The sequence below is a fragment of the Solanum lycopersicum genome, chromosome 4 (assembly GCF_036512215.1).
Source record: "Solanum lycopersicum chromosome 4, SLM_r2.1".
NCBI lineage: Eukaryota > Viridiplantae > Streptophyta > Magnoliopsida > Solanales > Solanaceae > Solanum > Solanum lycopersicum.
In genome coordinates, this window is record NC_090803.1 from 17266479 (window position 1) to 17285487 (window position 19009).

The following is a 19009-nucleotide window of genomic DNA, read 5'->3' on the forward strand; positions in this document are numbered from 1 at the left end:
CATAAGAATAATCTTCTAGGACATCCGTTAGTGTCAACTTGTGCAATGTCTAGGTAGAGTCCCATACCCCTACACATACTAACAAGACTCTTCATGTCACCCTAATCAATGCCATTTTTCTTGTATTTCATTTTACATGAGGGAACATTCTCCTTAACCGACATATACCATGTGAGCTAAACAAGGAATCCGGTGTCATAAAATCCTACATCGAAACAATGTGGTCTACCGACATAGCTTTTATAGGTGGATCAACAAGCTAATATCCTATGGTTTCAACATAGTTCAAGAACTAGGAGATGTATTAGAGACCCATAGTTAAACATTACATTGCAGCCTCTATCTTTTTAGAATCATTTTGAACCTACCTTCAAACTAGGGAAGGGACACCTTCCATATCTAATTAATCGGTGCTTAGCTTAAGTCCCTTTCTTGAATAACCTTTAAGTTGTATTTTATCAATCAATTATCAAAGGTAATAGGATATTAAATCTTTATATAAACATGATTATGAGATCTTTAGAATTAGATGAGAATTTCCTTTCATATTAACCATTCCTATGTCTATTTAACATCACATAATCATCCTGTCTAACGCATACAAGAGAATATCATAAACTTGCTTTTTCATATTCTTATCATGATATCACATATATCATGTTCATAGCCCAACATATATTAATAAAAATATAATGCATACTTCATTCGAATATTATCATCATTCATTGGCTAACATAAACATCATAGAGTAATCATAACTTTACAAGACTTATCTCTTGCTCCGGAGTACGTTATTCAAGAACTTACGTTCAATTTTTAAATAATCATAACAATAAAATAGTGAAATACTCAATAGAATAGTAAATATCAACTCTTCAATTCATATATTAGATCAATACATAATGTGGGATAAGGGAAAGGGTCATTAAAGAATTATTTTAATTCTTAGTTGCAATCCAAATAATTTGGTTTACCCTAAGTGGGGGATGACGATAAGAGTAGTAAGGTTTCATATATGTCTATCTTTTCCTTCTATTCTTACTTGAGCTTGAAACTAAAGAATTTCTAGAAGATTGTTCATGATAGGAGTCTTGCATTAAAGTATGAGTTGCATGTTCTCCCTATGTATTTTATGGCTTGGTTGACACTAAGTTATACATGTTTTGAGGATCCTAAATTACATGAAAAAGGATTTTTCATGGAATTATGGTTTTCTCATATTGATTGTGCATATTTCTATGTTAGTTGTGCATTTAGCTTCATGACATAAATTAAGAAACAAGGTTGTAGTCACTTTTGAAGTGTAAGGTTTAGTCTTATACTGTAAAATTTGAGTCTCCTTAAAATGAAAAATGATGAGTCTTTTGAAAAATTATGTCACTTTTATGGTTATGAAAGCATGAATGTAAGCTCACTTTTGATATGTAAAGGCATGTTTAGAAATTGTCCTTATGTGTTCCTATAAATTGTAACACTTTCCCTACATGATGCATTTTTATGAAAGCTAATGATGCTAGAGATTGAAACAATGTCAAATGAATTCCTATTGTTGTGATGAGTGTGGTCTGAACTACGATTTTGACTAAATTAGGAAGAAAATTGTGAGCATGCTTTGGTTTAAAGTTGACAAATTCTCATTTTTATAGTGAACTGACTTTTGTGCATCACTTGACTATGAACTCATGAGACATGTAAGAGTGTTGACGAGAAGAACATTCCTACATGGACACAACTAAGCATGAGATGGTTTAATATGACCTTAATGGCATAATGTCTATTTAAGAAAGACCCTTGATAATTTACTTTACTGAAGTCTAAGTGAATTGAAGTAGGAGTGCTTATTAGGTTTTTTTATTATTGGTGAATCTGCCTAGTGTGGGTTAAATGTGATTGCATGACCAACTTTTAATAAAATTAAATTAAAAGGCTCTATTATGACTAGGATAAGGATGTTCCTTCTATTAATGTGACTAGCGTTTATGTGTTTGATGCTTTTTTTTAAAGTGAATGGCTAAAGGTTTTGCTTGCTTGTGTTTCCTTTAATGCTAAATGGTTTGATGTTTGTGTTCCTTGTGAGTTTGGTTCATTGACTTTTATGTGATGGTGTTATTAATATTGTTAGCTGCTCTATGATTCATTAAAGTCCTTGTTGTTATTAATGTGTTCCAAGTTTCATTCGATGATAAATGTTCCCAAGTGGGGGACATTGTAAAAACCCCAAAATGAGTTACGGTGTCTAGAGCCTAACATTAATTTATTGATTTTACAATGTCCTAAAATGGGTTTTAAGGTTATAATGAAGCAGTGTCTAAAGATTTAATTATTTGAAAGTTAAACGTCAAGGGACGACAAAGACGTTCGACGACTAGTCACCAAGAGGCCTTAAGTGTTTTTATGTGCTTATATGTGTGTCATTGAATTATGAAGTCCTTATATGATAAATAATGATGTTTATAGGAAGTATATTAAGTGTCAAGAAGTTTTGAGTTGAAACTTCCATGAACGTCAAAGATGTTCTAATGTTAGCTCTTGAGTCGTGCATGTATCTTGAGTGTACGTAGCATGTTATGATGTCTTACGAGTGTTTGTTTTGGGTGAAACTGATGTGTGATGTCCTTTACATGTTAAGGTTTATATTTACGTTGGAAACTCATGGGTATGACTCCCCAAGGGTCCTGCACAAGGCCGTCAAGAAGGACACAAAGGCTGTCGAGACACTGCCTTGGCAGTTTCAATCGACATAGCCAAAGGACGCCTCGTCCTTTACCTTATGCCCGGCTAATATGGGGGGGACTTCCAATACATAACCTTGTAAAGGATTAATTCAATTGGCAAGCAACAGACCCAAAAGACAACCTGCAGTATTATTTGTTTATGGATCTACCAGGAGTCATTTGAGACCGTTGATGCATGGTGCAGTTAACTTCCATGCACGCTGTCTCATTATGAGGTGAAGGTTAATTCACAGAAGTCCTAACCTAGTCGTACTTGACTTGTTTGTTTATTTTTGGGTGCATTTAGTTGATTAAAAAAGTGACTATCCCATTCCAAATTCATACTTCAAATTAAAACCCTTCCCTCTCAGAAAGAAACCTCTCTAGAATTTGAAGGTGAAGCTCAAGAACAGCCATGGTGATTGATTCTCAAGATTTATTTGTCAATTATTAGTGTTTTTATCATTTGATGTGGTATGTTGATCCTTCATCTCTATTTAATCTTTCATCTGGAGAGTTCTTCTCAATGTTTTCAAAGTGAAAATATGGTCAAACCTCTTACATTGCAATCTAGCCATGGGTTCTTTATCAAAACATTTCAAAGGCCTAGTCATGATAAATTGATGTTAATATGTTGATTGTAACTTCAATGTCAATCCAATTGAATGATGTACCCATGCTCCCTTCAAACTCTCAATTTAGCCTATGTGTGGGCATTGTGGTCTTTAATTTATATTGATTTAATTATGATTCTAGCATGTTTAACTGATTATATCTATTGGATATGATGTAATATTATAATTAATTATATCTTTTTGGTCCAATGTGGATTTAAGTTTGAAGACTTGCTCTCTACTTCCTATCTATTGAAATGTGTGATGTTCACTGTAAAGTTGATGCTATAGTACATGAATGTAAATTGATAATGTATGTACATGATGTGATCTCACTTCTAGGGTAGATGTAGCATGATTTAGACTAAGTTATTATGTCATTAGGTGGTTTCCTATCTTGGTATTATTGGTGAATTATTAATGTTCATCATGATTATCAAAGCAAGGAATATTAGTAAGTGATCTATGTCTTCCCTTCTAGTGTATTGATGATGTAGTCTACTTGTTAGTAGCATCATCTTGTAGTGGCTTGTGTGATTTCGTCTATGTTAAAGTTTATTTAGCTACATTCCTAAACTATAATTTTTTTATGAACAAGGTGTATTGATGAATGATGATCAAAGTTCAATGAACTGGTAAGAATGTTCCCTCTACATTTCTATGAAATTTTTAGTTGACGAACCTTGTTGAATTTTATTGTATGGTGTGCTTATGGTTGAGATTTTTAGTTTGTATTTGTGTGTGTGTGTGATGTGAACATGTCCTAGAAGGAAATTGTATTATGAATATGTGGTGGTGATGATGACACTATGTGAATCCTATGCCTAGTTTCCTATTTTAGCTATGATCTAGGTTATGTTGCTAACGTTATGAGCATGTAAATGTTTATGGTAATTTTTGTAGAGGTGCTGACTATGATGAGGTCTTATAATGTTCTATGTGAAATAAAGTTATTATAGGTGCATAATGAATAGAGCTTAGTTTAAAAATATTGTAAGTCTTGAATAAATATGTCTTATGCTATGTTATCCATTCTATGAGGTTATGTGATGTATCATTCACTAGGGTGACTTTATAGGTGTAGTAGTATAGAAAAGGGTATGGGACCTTGTCTATGCATGGTACATGTGTGCCTTAATAGGATAGTTCCTAAGTTTAGTTATCTAAGTGCAAGAATATGAATGCACGAGTATGTTATGATTATGTATTATATGGATTAATGTCTAGTATGTGGTACGATCAAGTATAATTGACCTAGTGCCTAAATTTTTTTATATGTATGGATTGATAATATAGTTACACTTGTGCATTTTTGCATGAATGAATGTATGAATATGTATGGTCTAAATGTGTTATGTGAAAGGATTGCTCACATATATGTATACACACACACATGTATGAGTATATAGTCAATGGAGTGGCCTTTAAAGGTGTTCTCAAGTGTACCCAAAACTAAATGGTACTTGAATATGCTATATCCATGTGATAGGGTTTCTCATATGATATAGGGTTATGAACTCTAATCTATGACCTATGAGCGAAGCATATGAGGAGTCAATATTATAAGGACAATATAAAAAATAATGTAATAAAAGGCTGTTGAATAAAAGGAACTTAGCTTTGCATCGAGAGAACCTGAAGATGAGGGGTGTCCTTTCCATTGTAGGAAGGTAGGTCACCATAGTCCTCACGAGGTGGTTATCCTCATAGCCCAAAGGTCATAGAGTAATATTTCCAAAAGTGGATAACTATAATGCCGCATTTGGCATAAAGAGGGTTTCCACATATAGAGAACTTTCCATTGGTATTAGTCTCTACAACACTAAATTTCATATTTAGAACCCATTGTTTTAGTGTCGGTTAAGACTATAGTTTACCTAAATTAAAATGGACAATGGATGTAAATGACTAGGACCCTAACTAGGATAATCTAACGGTAGTTTCTTAGTGTTGGTGGGGGTATAGGACATCACAAATCCATTGCACAAGTAGCTCTTGAATGGCGTTGTAGGAAGGTTTTCTAATGTATATGACTATTTTTATGTTCCTTATGTATGACATTGTAGTTTTGTCTACTTTTTGTGATGAAATGCATGTTATGAGTCGATATGATGTGGTCTTACCCTTATGTGCATAGAGTTGGTCTTAATGACTATTATGTATCTCTTGCTTGGTATGAATGAAGTTTCCATGCTTAACATGTTAATGTATGAAGTAAATGTTATGATGCATGTGGTCTTATTAGGTTTACTTTGTATGTGTGAGTTTATGGGGATTCACATGAACATTGCACTAGTAGACTAAGATTAGGATTGTGAATGAAGTATTATGTTAAGTCTAGTGTGAAATATGTGCCTTGTTATATTATATGGACCTATATGAATGCTTATGTTTAGTTTAAAGGTCATTAGTCCCTTATAACATCCGAATAGTACACCCCAGATGTGACCAATGTCTTTGTCCTATGAGAGGACTCAAATAAGCCTCTTAGCATTCGTCATAACATGTCATCAGTTAAAATTTGTGGAAGAAAAAAAACATTTAATACTATGTGACGTATACTTAGACTTTATACTTAAACATTCATAATAGCATAAAATATTCTAAAAAGTTGACTCACATTTATAAAACCACTTAAAGAGTATTAATTTGGACTTAGCCAATAAATAGAAAATATGTCATATAGGCCTTAAATCAAAAGAATCCAAATAGCATAATGGAAATACGAGTATCCTTGGAATCTACTAAAGTCTTTGTAAGCTAGAATATGAAAATATAGCATCCCCGAATATAAGGACCTACCAACACTTGGAGAAAGAGTTCCAGGCTTCTTCAATCAACCTTCTTAATCTTTAATAGCCGGACCATACAGTAGTAGTAAAATAAAGCAATGAGGTTAGTAAGCCACATGTACGAAATCTATATTAGGGACAAAATATCGTAGGTATCGCCATCTTCAACAATTTAGTTCTTCGGAGAAAGAAGACTTAGCTACAACTCACTTCTTAAGATAAAGGAGATATAGCTTCAACTTCTACATTCAACATTCAAGAGAAAAAGCTAGTCTGTTATAGATAATCTGCCCATTTATACGTAATACAACTACAAACTAAACTCAAAAACTTAACAAAATTCGTATCAACAATAGAAGAACATAAAAACCCTACCTCAAATTTTTGACTGTCACAGAAGAGTATCCAAATCACAAAGCTATAATTTACAATTTTGAAGTTAAGATCTCTTGCCTGATAAAATCTATTCCAACAACCCTAATCCTTTAAGACATGAGGCAAGTGGATTTGTGAAGCATTTTCTTTCAATTTCAAAAGGAAATATGATGGAACAACAGTTTACCTAGGAATCTTTGAAGAAAATCGTCTTCTTCAGCTCTCTAATCTTGAACAACGAAGATCTGTGAGGAAAATCATCTTCTTCAGTTCATTTTCCAAAAAATTGCACTGCTCTTCTATTCTTCAGCTGAAAATGGTGTTCTTCCGCTGAAGTTTGACAAAAATGTGAGGAAAATTGTTGTACAAAACGATATATTCCGTTCTTTGATCATCTACTTCAGTTCTTGCAAATGGTGTTCTTCAGTTGAAAAATGGAAGCTTTAGCTGAAGTGTAGGAAATGCTGCCTTTTTTATTTCTTTAATGTTTTATACTTTTCATATTTCATAATTTTTTTGTTTTTTTTGGCCAAATTTTTTTAGGGAGATCAAATTTTAATGTTAAAATGTTTGAGGGAATGTAAAATTCTTGTGAAATCACAAAGTCTACATGTTTAAGGTGTTGTATTTACAATTATAAAAATAACACACTTTAAAAGTGTGGTCATTTATGTATATAGTTGCAAACTATAACAACACTTATAACGTCTAGGTTATCCCATTAAAGAGCACACTTTAGAAGTGTTGCTAATATTAGTGTAGCTAAAATTCAAAATCTTTGGCTACACTTTAAAAGAGTTCCCAATAGTATTTTAGGCAACACTTTATAAGCGTTGTCTAGATTTAGTATTGTTGTAGACCTAAAATGTAGTGTGGAGATTTGTCTTTGAAATTAATTGAAATTTTCGTATTTGATTTTCAAGATAATTGTGTGATTTCAAATTGAATTTCTAGATTTTCTTCGAATTTTTCAAAGTAAGTTTATGATTTATTCGTTTTCAATTATGAATTGTGTTCCTCTAAGCATAGGTAACTAAATCCACAAATAGAGTTGTGGGAACCATGGGTGATTAACCAAATAAACCTATCTAAATAACTATTCTCAAATAGGTTATTGCATGCATCAATAATTTTTTCTTTTTGAAGTCTTTTTAACGAGTGCACACGTTATAACTCACCTTATTGCTACTTTCCGGACAAAGGGGGTTGTTAATAGGAAGAGAATTATTGATATAGATTTAGTTGATACTATCTAATAGGCTAGTTTCGATTGGTACAAAGTAATAATGAAGTAATACATCAAATATGATGCTTAATATGAAGTAAAGGTAAGAGTTAGTAACTTAGAAACACTAGCAAGACTAAGGTACGGGGTGAAATTTTCTAAATGTCTGACCAAGTACTTAGAGATGCATAACTTATCACTTTGAATGCAAAACACTAGGAAAGAATTTGTTATAGCTAGGATTATGGCGTTATGAATTTACACGGAACACTTACACCCTTGTTTCTCTCACGACTTGATAAACACGAATATCAGTCTTGTTACTTGTTTTATTTCACAACATTACAACACTTTTGTTTTGCCAAAAATCCCCTTTAATTATTAGTGTTCACAAAGGACTTTACTAATAATAATTGTCTAAATCATTTTCCTTGTGGGATTGACCCTTACATAATAATTGGGTTCTTTACTTGATACAACCGCTTATACTTCTTTATGGAAGTGTAATTTGAGCGTATCAGATTTGGGTCTTTACATAGGGAAAAAATTTCATGTTAAACTTGTTAAAATTGGAATCTATGTCTCTTAGGATGATAGAAGGTGAATGGGTTGGGGTGGACTGTGTGTAAATTTAATATACCTATTGTTTTTCTAACTTAGATCTTGATAGTCTCATATAATCCATGATCGAAATTTACAAAACCAAAGCCCTAACGAAGAACGACGAATTAGTATGCTTGTTAGTACATGTCGGGTGAACATTGTGATGTGCTTGAAATTGTCCAAATATGGGGTTAAAACCAATCCCTAAAACCCCATCTTTGACCAATAGAACGATACCCCGTCTACGGACTGTTGGTTGATCAACGGACCATCGATAGGGTCCGTCGATGGCTACAATCTAAATATGCTCACTTTTGGAATGACGGAAGTGGACAAGGGCCCATCAATTGATCGACTAGCCATTCTCTACATCCGTCGTTTCTGATAGAATCTTTAATTCTTAGATTTTCTTATTTATTCTAAGTGTCATAAGACGGAAGTGGACTACAGTTTGTCGATTGATCGACGGTCTGTGAGTGGTCGACTTCTCAAATTTTCTAAGTGTCCATGCACAAACACTATCAATGGACCCTGATTCATCAGTGGGCCGTCAATAGTGCCCGTTCTATAATTTTACAATTGTGAAATAACTTGTGTCTTGTGTTTACAGATTCTGTCTTGATTATGTTGTTAGTGTAGATTGATTACACCGTGACTAACAACTTCCTTTATAGGTACTTATGGACCAAAAAAAGACACCTTCTAGCAAAGGTGGAGGTCCTAGTCTATATCACAATCTCGTTAGCTGATTGCCTAGTACGATGAAGAACGGGATACTTAATAGGTGCCCCCTGGAACCCAGACCCCGACACCAGCTGCTAGAGCCACTCGGAGCACGCCTAAGAATGTGTCCTCCAGCGTAGTCACTACCTTCCAGTCTTATAAGGAGCGCATACTGACCGGAACACTATCTCGGTCTTCCTCGAGTTCTAAGGTATGATCTAGATCAGAGGGGGATTTCGGTTCTAAGTTGGCCTATTCTAGAGGGTCGAATGAGGACATTGCCTCAGACTGTGGATCATAGGGAGCCAGCGTCCCAGATGTGCTTCCCCATCATGTCTTGTCTAATGAGGCGTAGAGTTCGGACTCTGCTCTGGCACCCCTCATGAGGTCCCTACATAGATTACTGATGAGCCACCCGGTGGTGCGTCGATGTACAGTACTAGGTATACATGGATGCCAATTTGTTTAACGATAAGTGAATGATTACTCGGACGTTGATAATAAAGCGGAAATTTCTTACAGGGAGACTACACATAGTCCCTACAGTATATGACTTATTTACCCACCACTGGCTCGAGTGGATGGCTAGGAGTGTGGGGTCCCACACTGTGGAGATTGTACGAGAATTCTACGCCTCATATATAGAGGCTCTACAAGGTGTTTCGGGAAGGCGGGAGAACCCCACCAAACACGCCCAACTAAAATAAATTCGAGTACGAGTCTGTCTGGTGGACATCTTTTTTCCTTCCATCCACCGCATCCTATATGGTGGGTCCACTGATGCCGACAGGGATTCCTTTTACCCTAGAGTTCTACTATAGGTGGGACGTGGTCAAGAGTGGTCATTTTCAACGGAGCAGAGATTTTGGGATAATACACTAAGAGGTGGATCCCATAGCATCTCTCCATTGATCATGAGGGAGTACACTAGGTGTTGGACCCCAAAAGCCTTAACAAGAAGGCCAACCTCTCATTTGCAACCAAGTTATTCTAGTTGTTAGTCCCCCACCGCCTATCCCCCATGGTTGTAGATAATATACTTATTTAGGATAGAGCGGTGTTCATAGCAGCTCCGATAGCCACATTGGAGATAGATAGTTTTTGGTTTCCGACATTCATGAGAGGGATTTTAAGTCCTATACCACATAACCATTTGCATGTACAATTTTTCAGCTATGCAGGGATGTTGGAGTGCCCATTTGTCACAAAGATGTCATGTGTACTCCTACTGGAACAGTGGTTATCAATCTCATTAGGGTTGAGTCCAATGTGGTGGCACGACGACGAGAGTCCGAGTTGATTTGCAGCTGCAGAATGAGAAAATAGCGGATATGGTAGATCATGACACTTTAGAGCCTATTGATACCACCCCGGACGATTCTTCCCCATGAACTAGTAGGGAAACTACTTCCTCCGGGTCAATACCACCATCAGCAGCACTGGTCCCAATTGCAAGGGTCAAGAAATTAGAAGCCCATATAGCCACCTTGCTGCATAACATCTAGTTATGGATGCATAGATCAATTTACGATGTAAGAACCCACATGTTTTTCTTAAATTTATAATATCCTAAATTTTCTTAAAATATAGTATATAGCCAGTAGCCAAAATATTAGAGGTATTTGAAGTCGAACGTTAAGGGACGACTAAGACGTTCGACGACTAAGTCACCTATATGCCTAATATGTGGTTCTATGTGTTTATGGGTGTTTAATGATTTTTAAGGTTATAAAATGTCTTATCATATTTTTTAGAGGCAGAGTACAAAGATTGAAGTGATTTGGAAGTCGAACGTCAAGGGAGGACCAAGACGTTTGACGACAAGTCGATTATGTGGCTCATGTTTCTATGCGTGCTTAAAGTTTTATGAAATGAGTCTAATAAGACTTGAAATTTTTTTAAAAATATTTTTAATTATTCTATATGAATTTTCAAGAAGTTTAGAGGTCAAATGCCCAAAAATGTGTAAGGCGTTCGAATGATCGCCCTAAGATGTTCATCGTATGTCATGTTGGGGTCAAGGCTGTTTGGATGTATTGTAGGTTTTATGTGTAGGATAAATAACTTGTTAAGTTTTATAATAAAATCTTCCAACATCCGGTTACTACTTCTAAAATTCCCCACAAGAAATCCCAAAAGAAAGACCCAAAGCTGCCTAAGACACTGCCTGGGCAATGTCCATTGACGGACCCAATGACGGATTGTTGGTCCACCAAAGGAACATCGAGCAGGTATAGTCGATGGGTACATGAATTGTGCATGTCTCAAGAAAATATTTGTCCAAGTACCAAATGACGGAGGCTAGGCACGACCCGTCAAGGCCTCAACGCCCCGTAACTGCCATCATCGCAGGTGGCCTATAATTGGAAGCCTGCGTCTGTTTCATTTAAGGGGTGAATGGAAAATTCATAAAAAGTCCTTATATTATTATTATTGGTTTATTTAATTAATTTTGTGTGTATATAAGTCATCGAAAATGTGATCAACCCATTGTAAAATCAACTCACATGTTTTAAGCATTTCCCTCCAAAAATACTCTCTCTGAAAAGCACCATTGTTTGGTGAAGCTCAAGAACAGATTCAAGATGGGAATCATTTGTGTAAGGTTGTAATTATGTATGAACTTCTGTCGCTACTATATTAGGGTTATATAATGGATGAACTTTTTAGGTATAAGTCCTTAATGAACAACCTAAGAAAGGCTTGCATGAATTGATCTAGATTCCTTTAGGCTATGAAGTCAAAAAGCTAAGCGTATCATGGATATCGAATTGTGATTAGATGAATGATGATTTTGTCTTGATTCCTATATAATTATATACTGAATAATGATTATTTTTTTGATAAAATATGAATGATTATCAAAGCCTTAGAGAGTTCATAGAATTGGTAAATTCTTCTATACTCTAGCCAATTAACAAGCCTAAATGCCTATTTTGTAACCTTAATCTTGAAAGGTATGTAATCATGATTTTAATATGGATAAATGTAGGTTTAACTACTTCCTTATACTCATAAATTTATTAAAGATTATTTAAATAAATGCAAGCAAAACTAGCTAATGATCTATGTTATTCTATTTTCCTAGTAAGTTGATTTGTTGTATTAAATTATGGTATAATCTTGTAGCGACTTGTACATGGTTTCTTATATGTTTAAAGTACATTTATATACTTCCACATACGTTTTTTATTGTTGAATAAAGTGTATTTATCAATTATGATCGAAGGGTTAGAAATTGGTAAGAATGATTATTCCCTCTACTCTTCTACTTCTCTATTTCTTTATAGTAATGTTGATGAAGCCTTGTATGGCATTTTGTGGTATGGACCACTTTTGGTGGAGGTATTTACTTTATTTTTGTTATATATGTGTTGACCATTGACTTGAAGGCAAATTGATAAATAGATGATTTAGATATTTAGATGATTAGCTTATGATGAAATTGTGCCTATCTTCTTATCTAGTTGTGATCTAGCTTGTGTGGCTATTTTATGAGAATGCGTATATTGCTGTTAGGTTATTGTATTGGTTCTGCCATTGATGTGTTAAAATAGTTAGTATCCCCTACCCATGTACCCCTTATATGAAAGTGTAAATCGATAAATTTAGGACCCTTGGTTATAATGTTTATATTTTCTTGCCTCCTATGCTATTATGTGTTGTGTGATATGTTCTTGGAAGTATTATGTTGTATAAGAGGGTGTCTGCCTCAAGGAGTAATTGATAGCCAATATGTGATCACGTTGACCAATGTACACACACTCTCAATTTACATGCATGTTACATGTAGTATAGGTCATGGTGTCTAAATGAAAGGTTGTTGTCATATTCACTAATGTCTACTACTACTCATGTAAAGTATATGTATGTGAAGTATGTTATGTATTCCTTTCTAGGATGACTTGATAGAAGTACTAGTATGGGTAAAGGTATGACACCTTGTCTATACATTGCACATTTGTATCTTGGTAGGATAGTTCCTATGTTAGGTTTCTACGTATATGAAAGATGAAAATATGAAAATGTTATGAATATTATGTGTATGCAAGGATGAAGTGTTAATGTGCATACTCCTCTTCGTGGGTATATATGAAAGAATTTCTCATATAGTTATCCCTATAGACTCACGCATTGATACATGAACTTGTGTGACTTAATGTGTTATGTGAAAGGTTTCCTCACATATATGTATACACACACACTTGTATGAAGATCTAGTCAAGAAAGGGTCCTTGAATGGTGTATTCATGTGTACCCTAAACTACATGATGCTTTGCATATGCTATGTTCATGTGAATGGATTCTTTACATGATTTAGGTTTATGAACTTCCATCTATGACCAATAAGTTAAGTAAATGAGGGGATGACTCTCCTCAACCTATGATTTATAAAGTAAAAATATAATAAAGGTTTTTAATGAAGGAAACATAGCTTAGCACCGAGTGAACTTGAATATGAGTGTGTGTCTCTTCCCATGATAGGAAGGTAGGTCTCCATAAAGCTCATGAGGTGGATAACAACAATTCCTCAATGGGCATAAATAGGGTTTCCATAAGTGAATAGCTATATTGCCTAATCTTGGCAAAGAAAAGGGTTTTCACATGTACCTCCAAGTTCCATAACTATACTGCAACCATAGGTTACTATCAAGTGGATTCCACCTAAAAAGATATGTCACATTTGGTTCTACTTTGGCCGGTAGACCAGCCTTTATCGGTGTGGGGTTTTATCACACCGGATTCCATGTTTAGCATCACATTGCCTATGTCGGCTAAGGATATGGTTTCCCTAAAGTAAAATGGACAATGGAAGTTAAATGACTAGGACCCTAAATAGAATGACTTAAGGGAGGTTACTTAGGATAGGTTGAGGTAATGAACCAATCTAGACATTGCACAAGTAACTCCTTAGGAAATTCTAGGTAGGTGTTCTAATGTATGTCACAATGTATGTGTTCCTTATGCATGACATTGTCGTATTTGTCTACTTGTTAGGAAGATATGCATGTTATGAGTAAATATGCATGATGTTGATCTTGTTGACTATATGATGAATGTCTTGACATAACTATTTCTATGTAATAATATACTTCTATGATGGTATGTGCCTTTCTATAACATTTGTCCTTTGATTGTGTTTCTATGAAGTATAAAAATGATGTATATGTTATTGATAAAGGTTTTACGATGATTTACTCAAAATGGCATTAAGTATAATTTGATAGAAAATGTCCCTTTTAAATACATGTTTTTGCATGGTTGTCATACTTAGTACATTCTTGTGTTTATCCCATTCTTCTCTACTTTTACACAATGTGTAGGTTATTGATGCTTAAAGGATGTCTTGAATGGTGAAGAGCTTGATACGTGATTCCCAAGGTTAAGGAAAGGAATCATTAAGTCCAAGTATGTCTTAATGTGTACATATTGTGAAGTCTATTAAATATTGTATAGTTTTGTATTATGTCTTAAGGTCCGTATTACTAATATATTATAATGTTGTTGAGTCTAAGATGGCAAAGAGACTTAGAGTGTATATATGTATTATGACTTACATTTTATATGTATATAAAGTAAAGTTTCTACAATATTAGGTTCTATGAAATGTTATAAATTTTATGCTAAATTTACTATGTGTATTCGGTGAATGATAACTATGGGATTGTACAAGACCTACGAAGGTCAAGTACGCCATGTTACTTCTAGGGGGTGCTCCCCGGTATTGACAAACGTGGTGTCAAAGCACGAGGTTTTTAAAAGTTCATTAGGATACAAGAAGTCTCATATTGCCACGTCTAGTAAAGTGTTGTACCATTGGTGGTTAGTCGCGACACATCAAATTGTAGAAGAGGCTATAGGACAATAGAGTTTCCCTTCTTCATCATATTAATGTCGTGCCATAGAACTTAACTATATAAGATTACTCTCTTATGTTTTCTTGTCTAGTGGTATTTTTGATGTGATTGCATTGATGATATTGCTCTATGATTGAGGGAGAAAAGGTGAGTTTATAATACTTATATTTGTTTTATGGTCTGAATGAGTATGTGTGAAGGTTACACTTGTCCTTATTTGATGATGTATAAACTAACTAAGGCGACTTGAAGAGTTAACTAGACTTAGGTAGGGTATGAGACTCTACCTATGTCTTGCACTAGTTTTCCTTGATGGAGAGCTTAAGAAGTTTAATATCATGTATGTGTATGATGATAAAATTAAATTTCCTTATGTGATGATCTCTATGATTATAAACAAGTAAATGACCTAGTGTGCTAAAGATATGACGTTTTGCATGCATGAAGTTTATATATAATTTGAGTATTATGCTAATGATAGTTCATGTTGGGTTATTTGATTTAGTAGGGTTATGGGGCTTTACTTGATCATTGCACATGTTAACTCTATAGTGTTTATGATTGGTTGTCTTACCTTACTATGTAGAAGTATCACTTACTAGATGATATGATGCCAATTATGGCAATATATGAAATCTATGTGAAATAGAAAGATTTGTCAAATAATGTATGTCATTGTATAGTTAAAGTATGCTAGAAGTTATGGTGTTTACAATGAATTCTCTTATATTGGTGTATTCCTATATGGTTTTATATGATGGTATCCAAATACTAGGATTAGAACTTTTAATGTTTAATAACTACCTAAGGAAGCATGTTATCCTATGAATGTATGGTGATTAAAAGTGTGCATTGTCTCCACTTGTATATTGGAGATACTTAATAAGTTTCTAACGTAAATTGGAGTCCCTTGTAGAGACATGATCCTTGTTGTAAAGATAGTATGCATGCTTATAGAAGATGTGTTGGTAAAGCTTTATATATTATATTTCAATGCTTGTCCCCTCAATTTTTCTAAATATTGGTTTTTTGGGTATTTGGAAGCATGCTCACTATAAAGATTAGGCAACTTGTTGTAACATGTTTGGAGAACCAACTAAATTGTTATTTTATTGGATGTTGTTGAAATATCTGTAGAATTGATGTATATGAACATGATAGTGAATGTCAAAAGGAGTTTTCCTATTTGGAAATAAAGAATGAGAGACTTATCACATGATGAGTCGTAGAGTTATTTCTAAACTTCGTACTATGATATGAACCTCGTTGTTTTCCTCAAATGATGTATGACCTTAGTGTCTATTGCATTGTAGGAAGACCTTATGTGAATTGAATAGTATGAACAAAATTGATGGTTCAGGATGATTTGCCTAAAATGATAAGATTTAGAATTTCTTAGTGTTGCTAAATTGAATTAATGAAAATTCCCTCTAAAGTAGTAATAACTTAAATTGATGAAGGTGTGCAGTTAAGATCCTCTATAAGTTGGGTTAAGTTTCTTTAAATTGGTTTACCCTATGTGGGGGATGGTGTTTGAGTAGTGAGGTTTTAGAAATTGTCTACATTTTCCTTACATTCATTCTTATATTGGAATATAATGAATTCTTAGTAAGATTATTCATGAATATAGTCTTGTATAATGTATGAATTGCATGACCTTTTTATGATAGGTATGAATTGATTGACATCATCTTGGAGACATGGTGAAATTTCCAAAGAGCATGAAAACAAATTTTTGACAAAGTCCATGTTTTCTTATTTTGACTTGCATTTTAATGTGTTAATTATGATGTTTACTTCTTCGGGTAAGACAAGGAACATGGTAATAGTCACTTGTGAGGTAAATTGTTTAGCCTTAAAATTAAAAGTTGATTCTCTTTAAAATGAATTATGTTGAGTCTATTGAAAACTATGTGACTTTTATGATTTGGAATGCATAATTGTAGGCTCCTTCTTGAAAAGTGAAAACATGTCTAGCTAAGTGTCCATGTGTGTTCCTATTTGTGTTATTTAAAATGAGGCTTACTATAAGGGTGAGTATTACGTTAAGAAATTAAATTTTTAAAATGGCTTCCTATTTTGTTGTGATGTACTTTGTGCGACTTACCATTTAGACTTCACTAGGAAGGAACCATGAGCATGTCTTGGTTAAAAGTTGAGAATTTCTCATTTTAAGAGGAATTTGACCTTGTACTTGCTAAGGTGTGAAAATCATTATACTTGTAATTGTGCTGAGGAGAACGACATTCCTCCATGGACACCACTAATTATGGTATGATTGAGAATGACCTTTATGGCACTAGGTCTAACTAATGAAGATCTTTGTGATTTAACTAACTCATGTTTATGTGCATTGAAGTATGAGTGCCTAATTAACTTTGAGTATGGGTTATGATCTGCCTATGAGTACCTTTTCAAGATTTTCTTGTAATGAATTAAGATGTAATGATCATGTTATGGTTAGGAGAAGGATGTTCTTCTATGAACATGTAAAGGACCTTTGGGTTGCATCAAAGAGTGAGTGAGTAATAATTTTTATTGCTTGTATGCATTGAGTCCTAAAATGACTTGATGATGTAATTTATGCTTTGAACTGTTCTTTTATGCATTGAAGTCCTTCTTGCGATTAAAGAGTGAGTGAGTAATAATTTTTATTGCTTGTATGAATTGAGTCCTAAAATGACTTGATGATGTAATTTATGCTTTGAACTGTTCTTTTATACATTGAAGTCCTTCTTGCGATTAAAGAGCCCTAAGTGTAATTTTAGGATGAATGTTCCCAAGTGGGGGATATTGTAAGACTCAAAAATGAAATAAGGTGTCTAGAGTCTATCATGTTTTTATTAAATTTCTAATGTCCTTAATATGCTTAAAATATAGTATACAGGCAGTAGCTAAAATATTAGAGGTATTGGAAGTCGAACGTTATGGGACGCCTAAGACATTCGTTGACTAAGTCACCTAGATGTCTAATATGTGGTTTTGTATGTTTATAGGTATTTAATGGTTTTCTTAAGTTATAAAATGTCTTATTATATGGATTAGAGGCAGTGTTCAAAGTTTGATGTTATTTGGAAGTCGAACATCAAGGGATGACCAAGACATTCGATGACTAGTCGTTTATGTGCCTCATGTGTCTATGCCTGCTTAAATTTGTATGAAATGAGTCTAATAAGTCTTCAAATTGTTTCAAATAATTTTTAATGATGTTATATGAAGTTTCATGAAGTTTGGAGGTCAAACGTCCAAGTCGTTTGAAAGACAACTCCTAAGATGTTCATCGTATATTATGTTGGGGCCAAGGTTGTTTGGACGTCTTGAAGGTGTTTGTTTTGGATGAAATTGATGTGGAAGGTATACAGACGTATTTTAGGTGTTTGTTTTGGATTAAATATATGTGGAAGGTCTATAACATGTTAATCATTATAATAACGTTGGAAACATCCGGGTACGACGTCTAAAGGGCCCCACAAGAGACCCCAAAACAAGGACCCAAAGTTGTCTAAGCCACATCCTGGGCAGTGTCCATTGACGGACACAATGACGGATTGTTGGTCCACGAAAGGCCTGTCAAGCAGGTCTCGTCTATGGGGACTTGACTTTGGCAGGTCTCAAGCCAATATTTGGCTAAGTACTCAATGACGAAGGCCAGGCACTGCCTGTCAAGGCCTCGACGCCCCGTCACTGCCATCGTTGCTGCAGTTGGCTTGCAACTTGCAGCCTTCGTTTGTTTCATTAAAGGGGTGAATGGTAAATTCACCCCACTTACTAAAATGATAATTATGGGTTTATTGAAGTAATTTTAGGTGTATGTAAGTTATCCACAACGTGATAAACCCATTATAAAATCAACTCACATGTTTTAAGCCTTTCCCTCAAAAAATACTCTCTCTAGAAACTACCATTGTTGGTGAAGCTCAAGAACATATTCAAGCTGGGTTTTCCATGGATGAATCATCAAGATTAAGAGGTTTTCAACTATACAAAGGTATGGTGATATTCATCTCTAGTTATCTATTCATCTAGAGAGTCATTCTCAATGATTTCAAAAGAGAAAAATATGATCAAACATTTTCTTGTTCAATATTCCATGGGTTCTTTCCAA